The sequence below is a fragment of the Piliocolobus tephrosceles genome, chromosome 17, assembly GCF_002776525.5.
Source record: "Piliocolobus tephrosceles isolate RC106 chromosome 17, ASM277652v3, whole genome shotgun sequence".
Classification (NCBI taxonomy): domain Eukaryota; kingdom Metazoa; phylum Chordata; class Mammalia; order Primates; family Cercopithecidae; genus Piliocolobus; species Piliocolobus tephrosceles.
Window position 1 is genome coordinate 55669736 of NC_045450.1, and position 8663 is coordinate 55678398.

An 8663-nucleotide genomic window follows, 5' to 3' on the forward strand; every position below is an offset into this window, starting at 1 on the left:
AACCCACCACAAAGCATTTGTTGGGCATTTACTATGTGCCAGGCACTGGTGATATGCAAAATGGAATGAGACTAAAGTCAGGGTGTGCACAGTCTAGTTCCAGAGCAGGGCCAGGAAGCCACCAACTGGGATGGAGGTATGGGGGGGCCCAGAGGAGCGTCTGCTTGTAAGAGGGGACTAAAGAAAACTTCTCAGGGGGCTGATGCCAGGTTCTCCAGTTGAGTCAAGCTGCTGCCTCCACTGCCACCCCCACCGCTGCTTCCTCCTCCTCCTCTGGGAATGCTAGTTCGCCTGTTGGAGTTTTATATAAAAATGCAAGCCAATGCTCTCTGCTTTTGATACTTTTTAATAGTAAAAGAAGAGGCTGGGCATAGTAGCTCACGCCTGTAATCCCAGCACTTTGGGAGGCCGAGGTGGGTGGATCACCTGAGGTCAGGAGTTGGAGACCAGCCTGGCCAATATGGAGAAACCCCATCTCTACTAGAAATACAAAAATTAGCTGGGCGTGGTGGCACGCACCTGTAATCCCAGCTATTCAGGAGGCTGAGACATGAGAATCACTTGAGCCCAGGAGGCGGAGGTTGCAGTGACCTGAGATCATGCCACTGCACGCCAGCCTGGGTGACAGAGTGACAGCGAGCGAGACTCTGTCTCAAAAAATATGTACATACATACATACATATATACATCCATACATAAAAGAAGAGGGAGGATCCAGACCCCAAAGAATTTCCTTTGGTGTGGTTTCCAACTCCTGTTTCCTTCCTGTCTGGTCTCAGACCATGTCCTGGGAAGACTTTTAGGACCCAGTAGCCATTTCCTATTTCAGGTTCTTTGTGTGTTGTTTCTGGGCACAGAAACAAATCCAATTCAAGCAAATAATGCTGTCATCGGGATCTTGTGCAGGCATCAGAGGGGAGCAGGCCTGGCCAATGGAGTGCTCTGTTTGAAATATCTTGCGATCTTCAGAAACATTTGTTTTTATTCAGAAGCGTTCATTTGATGCTTCCCTGACCCACACAGTTTCCCTATGGGCTTAAGCTCCCATTTGTTAAAGAAACAGATGGGAAAACCAGTTCAATTTGTGTTTGTTTTAGCATTTAAGACAGCTTACCATGAGATGGTAGAGTTTGGTTATTGCAGGTAGCAACATGTTCTTTTCAGCAGGCGTGCAAGGGAACAGAATCATACAGTTGCTTTAGAGAGGTGGAAGCAGGAACCCACCCAATTCCATGGAATAAATCAGTGGGTGGCACAGAAGTGGAGCCCTGTGATTCTCTATTCTAGTCTCATATAATTCCAAGGAGTCGATCTAACATAGGCCGGGACACTCAAGCATTGGGCAGATTTTGCCAACTGCTGTTGGTTCTCTCATATGTCTCCTACCTTATTTTCGCCTCCCCTCCCATTCAAATGGAAATGATTCCATACACAAGTCAGCTCACATAGCTTATTATTTTGTTTTGTTTTGCTTTGAGACAGAGTCTCACTCCGTCCCCCAGGCTGGAGTGCCATGTCACAACCAAAGCTCACTGCAGCCTCAGTCTCCTGGGCTCAGTTGATCCTCCCACCTCAGCATCCTGAGTAGCTGGAATCACAGACAGACACCATCATGGCTGACTAATTTTTGTATTTTTTGTAGACATAGGGTCTTGCTATGTTGCCCAGGCTGGTCTCAAGCTCCTAAGCCCAAGCGATCCTCCTACCTCAGCCTCCCAAAGTGGTGGGATTACAGGCATGAGCCACTGTGCCCAGCCCATCTTATACCTGATACAGCTTCATCCAGGGGCCCCTGTACTAATCATGGTTCTGGCAAAAAGAAAAAAAAAGACAGCACACTCAATGTGTTAATTTAACAAAGACAGTTTATAATGGGACAATTTATGGAGGTGAAATGGTAATGGGAATTGACAAGAGATGATGAAATTCCTCAGTGGATCAAGGTGGCAAGAGGAAGAACCACGTTCCTGGGCTGGGTGAGACCTGCAGCTGCGGGAGAAGGGTGCTCTGCCAAGAGCTGTGACCACAGGTAAAGGGATACAGCCATGGCCCAAACCATGGAGAGGCAGGAAGGAGCCAGACTAACCAATGCCCTCACCGCTGACCTCTGTCTGGGCCTTCCCATTGGCCAAACCCAGCTGAAGACAAGAAAATCTAGGTGATGCGGTCTGGAGAGGCCAGTCTCATGGCACAGAGGGTAGGAGGGAGAAGGAGGGAAAATGAAGGGTAAGTCTGGAGGGGTAAATAGAGTAATACCCTCCTGACTCAGGCACTCATGATCCATCCAAAACTCAAGAGGCTATTTCTCCCACTGGTGGCAGAAGCAGAAAATGCTCTTTTCCAATGTGGTGGAGCTTTTTGGCAGGGAACTTGAAGCTTTGTAGCTTCATCAAAATCCAGCGTGGGCAACAGCCTGCCAGTACTGAATTTCTTAGTTTTACCAAGCCAGCTAAGTGTGACTTCACATCGTGCCACCATAGGCAAGAGAATCCAAGAGCTATGTCTTGGGGGCATTAGATTTGCTTTTTTTTTTTTTTTTAAAGAGATTTAAAAAGTAGAATCCTGACCTGAGAGTCTGAAAACATGGGCTCATGTTCCAGGTGGCTGTGGGACTTATGATAATTCTCTCTGGGTGTTTTCTCATCTGTAAAATGAGGAACTTGGGGGTAGAAGTTGGTTTAAGCCCCTTTTGGTTCTAACATTCAGTAGATCTTTAAATCAAAACCAAAAGACTATTAGGAGGAATGATAGGCTTCTCCAGGTGAATGTCTGAACCAGCCTCAGAAATGAGTCCGTGGGGAGGAAGAGGAGGTTCTGAAGTGCTCAGGGCACTGGATCAATTGAGCATCACCATGTCAGGATCAGAAGGTGGGGAGGAGGATTATCACCATGCAGCGGGCTTGCTCCCTTTTGAAATGCTAGCTCCTCTCAGATGTCTCAGAATGCTGCAGGGTTTTTTGCAGGCTAAGACTAACCCTAAGGATTCAGGCAGCATCCTCATTTTCTCCTTTTCCAGCAAGAGGAAGAGAGATACTTGAGTCTCCTTTATGTGAGTTCTTGTCAAGGGAGATGGTCAATCAAATTCGTTTCCTGTAATTCCTTTTGACCTAGTCCTTGAGGGTATCCTGACCCCTAAAGGGTCCCCTGAGCCCTCGTTTTACATCTATCACCCAAGTCAGTTGGATGTGCAGCGAAGGGTAGAACTGAAGATGAATGATGTTTAGAAAAGAAAGAGATTCGTGGCCAGGTGCGGTGGCTCACGCCTGTAATCCCAACTACTTGGGAGGCTGAGGCAGGAGAATCGCTTGAACCTGGGAGGTGGAGGTTGCAGTGAACTGAGATTGTGCCGTTGCACGCCAACCTGGGCGACAAGAACGAAACTCCGTTTGAAAAAAAAAAGAAAAGAAAAAGAAAGAGATTCACAAACTAGAGGTCTCTCTTGCCTACGTGTAACCAGTGTAGGGCATGAATAGCCTACCTTGGCTAACCTCTTGACCTGTGACTTGCAGTGGCACAGCAGTCAATCACTGTGGTCAGTCAACTCGGAAAGGTACATCTGTGCTCCACTTGCCCTTTTATAAAAACAGCCCCAAGAGCAAAAGCTGTGCCAGTTACACATCCTAAGAGCAATCAAGATTCCTACACAGCACCGTTAATTGTTGACTATGATAACACATCTTGTTATCAGCTTTTCTTTAATGAATTCCTGAATAGATGTCATTAGACATTAAGTGCTACATTACTTCCTCTAAAGAGAAATATTTAAAGAAAAAAAACATCATGTCCTGAATCAGCCCTGAATGCCATCCTTAACAATCTCAAACTACACTGTAGGATCCTGTTCTTCTTAGCGAGATGCTCACATTCACTTCTTTACCTTCTGAGAATATGGATCCTTGAGGATAGAAATGAAGAGTAGAGATTCACCCCAAAAAGGGGACAAGAGAGTTTATAGTCTTAAGAAATTGACTGGATCCCCCAGGAAACAGGTAGCGGTGATGAGGTATAGATAAACAATCTCAGTTTGTCAGCACCCTGTGTAGGGAATTAAACTCACAACTTCCATGTTAATGATACTTTCACATTTAATTTCCTGTGTGCCACACTGAAAATGTATCTGTTGAAAGTGGAATTTTACTCCATAGAGCTGTCTTACTAAGTGAATGCGTGCGAGGTTGTACCTGTCACAACAAGATTCTGGAAGCTCATTTAGAACTATAATTTGGGGCATGGGGGAGGAAGCAGAAAGGTTTGTGCCTTGTAGGACTATCACTGTTTTCTCGATAACATTATTACCATTGGTAATTGGTTACTCATTAGCACTAAGCATTAATTATTAATATTAATAAAAGCTGTGTTAAGCACCAGTGTTGTGCTTTCTGCTGTGCTCAACATGGGACCCTCTAGATCCTCAGTTTAGCAGACAACACGCTAAACGTGAAGGCAGATACAGACTATGACTGTCTGGATTTCTGTCTGGGATGGTCTTTCTTATTATAGGACATTGCCTGGAGTTCTGTCTGGGACGGGCTTACTTATTACAGGACGAGAGAGCTTTGCATAAGTAGACGATGCATTGAAGCCCTCATGGATATAGGAAAAGTGTACATTAGCAGGAGAAGTGAAAGTGTCAAACTCACTACTCAAAGTGTGTTCCCAAGATGGGCGGCATTGTCATCCCCTGGGAAGTTATTAAAATGCAGAGCCTTAGGCCCCATCCTGGACCTCATGAATAAGAATCTGCATTTCTATGCCCTCCCAAGGTGATGAATATGCACGTTACAGTTGGAAGACCATCATTCTGGAGCAGTGATTCTCCAGCTTTTCTGCATGTTAGAATCATGTTGGGAGTTCTGAAAAATCTCAGTGCCCAAGCTTCACCCCAGACCAATAAAATAAAAATCTTGAGGCTGGGTGTGGTGGCTTATGCCTGTAATCCCAGCACTTTGGGAGGCCGAGGCAGGTGCATCACAAGGTCAGGAGTTCGAGACCAGGCTGACCAAGATGGTGAAACCCCGTCTCTACTAAAAATACAAAAATTAGCCAGGAGTGGCGGCAGGAGCCTGTAATCCTAGCTACTTGGGAGGCTGAGGTAGGAGAATCGCTTGAACCCAGGCGGCAGAGGTTGCAGTGAACTGAGATCACACCACTGCACTCCAGCCTGGGTGACAGAGCGAGACTCTGTCTCAAAAAATAAATAAAAAAAAAATTCTTGGAGGCTGAGACTAGGCCTCAGGATGTTTTCAAAAGACCCAGGTGATTTCAATGGACATCAGCTTTGAGAACTTCTGCTCAAGAAAACAGTGACACTAGGTTAACGTAGAATTCTTTGAGAACCTGCAGAAATCATATTCTAATCCTTAGAGTAGATCCAAGATGGCAGTACATATACAGGTGCTCTGTTCTGCCCTGCACACCTCCCTTTGACAATGCTCCCCTCTCCCCTCCGCACCCCTGCTCATCATCCTCCAAGAGCCCCCAGCTGTTCAAGGAACCTCGGCTGGCCCTTCTTGGCCCTATGTTCGCTTGCTGCTTCCCTGAAGTTCTCTTGGACCAGTGTTCTCTTGCTGTCTTCCAACTTTTGTTGCTTGTTCTCCCCTCCAGGTAAGATCCCTGGTCTAGGATTTTTTGGCTCTCCAGCAGCCTCTGTCCTTTCCAAGGTTCAGATTATCTATCAAGGTAGAGGGGCTGGGTGGTGGGAAAGACTGGGGAGCCTCACTCTGCATCCTCCTGCACTTTAACAGTAGCCTCTACAGATAAGGACCTTACCAGTCTTTTGAATTGAGGGAAGCCTCCATTTCTTACCTCTAACATGATGATGCTAATACCTACCTTACAACTTTCCTTGTGAAACTCTAAAGCACTTATCACACAGCTTCTTATTTCCTTCTCCTCCTCATTATGCAATCAGACCAGAAAGGAGACCACTGATGTGGAGGCCAGTTGATAAAGTCAGAGCTGACCCTACAGGAAGATAAAGTAGAAAACTGTGCAGTTGTGATTGGAGCATTCTAGGGAGATACTCTCCTGACTTTTGAGAAAAACTCAAATCTTTTCTCCTCCCAAATCTTTTCTCCCTTTATTCACAATAGTATAATTTTTTCTTTGTGCAGTGGTGCAATCTCAGCTCACTGAAACCTCTGCCTCCAGGGCTCAAATGATTCTCATACTTCCGCCTTCTGAGAAACTGGGATTGCAGGCATGTCCCATCACACCTGGCTAATATTTTGTATTTTTAGGAGAGACAGGGTTTTGCCATGTTGGCCAGGCTGGTTTCAAACTCTTGACCTCAGGTGATCCACCTGTCTTGGCTTCCCAAAGTGCTGGGACTACAGGTGTGAGCCACCACGCCCAGCTAATTTTTTTTTACTCCTAGGCACATTATTGCAAAGAATAAGGACTACATATTCCAGCCTCCCTTGCAGCTGGGTGTGAAGATGTGACTAAGCCTGTGTGTCAGTTTCCAGGAACCGTCCTTGAGGGGTGGCTTGTGCATGCTGTTGCACTCTTCTTTGTTCCTTCCATCATTCTGCAGCCTGGAAAATGAGGATAGTCATCCCGGGCCAGGAAGCTGAGGACTGTCCTTAGAGGTGAGAGCAATGAGCAGGAAAGGACCAGAGTTCTTGAGATGTTTGAGTGGACTTGGTTGATGTGAGCATGAAATGAGCTTCAATCTTGTTTAAGTCAGTTGTCTGGGCCTGTCTGACATTTGTAACCAAATCTAATCCCAACTGATGCACCACCTAAAGTTTCTTCTCCACTGGCCAAAATTCCACTTCTGAAGATCTATTTCGTTGGACATTAAAGACTTTCATCAGCCTTTAGGAAAGCTCTGATAAATTACAGATTCCACAGGATGGGTTCGTAGTTTAAATCCTTACAAGCATTGTTCTTAGCAGGTTGCCCAGCCCCAGAAAGGTAGACAGACAGCATTGAGGAGCTGAAAGGCAGGGGGAGGAGCAGACAAATATCTATCCCTTTACCATTCTGCCAGCTGCTGTTTCGGAATAACTTGTCTCGGGGCCCATGAGGACAAGGGTTGATGATCTTGAATCTGTTTCCTTTTTTTCAATTTTCTAGTATGAACACTTTCATACATATAGAAAAGTTAAAACAAAACAAAACTTTTCAGTGAATACCCATACACTCACCACTTACGTTCAGTTGCTAACAATGGAATATACCTGATTTATTACAATCTGCCCATCTATTTGTCCCTCTGCCTATCCATCAATCCAGCTTTTATTTTTATTGTATTTCAATGTAAATTGTGCCTGTCAGTGCCCTACCCCCTGAATACATCCCTGCTACCTACATCTTGTTCAGTTTTACATTTTCTTCTCTGTTTCTGTTCAACCCCCATTTCCTTGCAAGTAAGGGGAGCAGGAGCTGTGGAGCCAAGAATTGTGACCTAGAGTCCACATAGGTAGGGCTTGTCTTGTCTGTTCCAAAGCCTGAAGTTATTGGGCAGTTAACAGCAGTGACAACCAAAGTAAGACAGATACATTGTTCTTTTGGAGCTATCTTGCTTCCATTCTCTCTCTCCTCTTCAAGATGGGCCAAGGCTGTTCTCTACGTTTCCTTGAGCTCCATAGGTCTCCCCCTCTTCTCCTGACTCCTGATTCATCCCGTTTTATGACTTCTTGAGATGCAAAGATCATTCACTCCCCTGTAGCCAGAATCTTTGTAACAACTCCATCCTTCTCTTCAACTAGCTCTTCCTCTATAAAGCTTTGCAGTGTAGCCTTCCTTCCTTTGTCCCATCCTTAGGGCAGCTGGCCAGACATGCCAGGTCTGTCACGCTCAACCTTTGTTACCCTAAAAATAATCAGTTCACCTCCTCTTTGCTCAAAGCTCATGCTTTGCTCTGTGTCATCTTTCTTAGTGTTCCCTATGGTTGCAACTCAGCCCTCATCAAAGACCTAGTCTCCTGAACATCCTCCTTCCCACACTCTGAAAATTTCAGAATATGAGACCTCCTAGCTCTGAATAGGAAATGAGATCCCTACTCAGGATTAGGTCCCCGAGCTTTCTAGCAACAACATAGGTGCTTATTGGGGTTTGATGAACGCTGCCATGGGTTGAGAACAGAGAATGTGCCAGGAATTGCCATGGGTTGAGAACAGACAATGTGCCAGGAATCCTCTAAGTACTGTGCACACATGCATGCTACATCATTTTATCCCCGCAACCACCCTTCCAGGTCAGCTATATTTTTCCCCCTTTTTCAGGTAGGAAAACTGAGGCATAGAAAAATTAAGTAACTAATTCAAGCTTGCCTAGGTAATAAAAGTCTTCTAGATGTGGGGTTTTGTTGTTGCTGTTGTTGGTTTTGAAACAGGATCTCACACTGTTACCCAGGCTGGAGTGCAGTGGTGCAATCACAGCTTACTGCAACCCCATCTCCTGGGCTCAAGCAATCCTCCCACCTCAGTCTCCCAAGTGGCTGGGACCACAGGTGTGTGCCATCATGCTCAGATAATTTTTGTACTTTTTTATAGAGACAGGGTTTTCCCATGTTGCCCATCCTGGTACCAAACTCCTGCGCTCAATGGATCCAACTGCCTTGGCCTCCCAAAGTGCTGGGATTACAGGCATGAGCCACTGCGCCTGGCCTAGGTGTATTTTTTTTTTCATCCGATTGGAAAGAACGATTTCTGTGC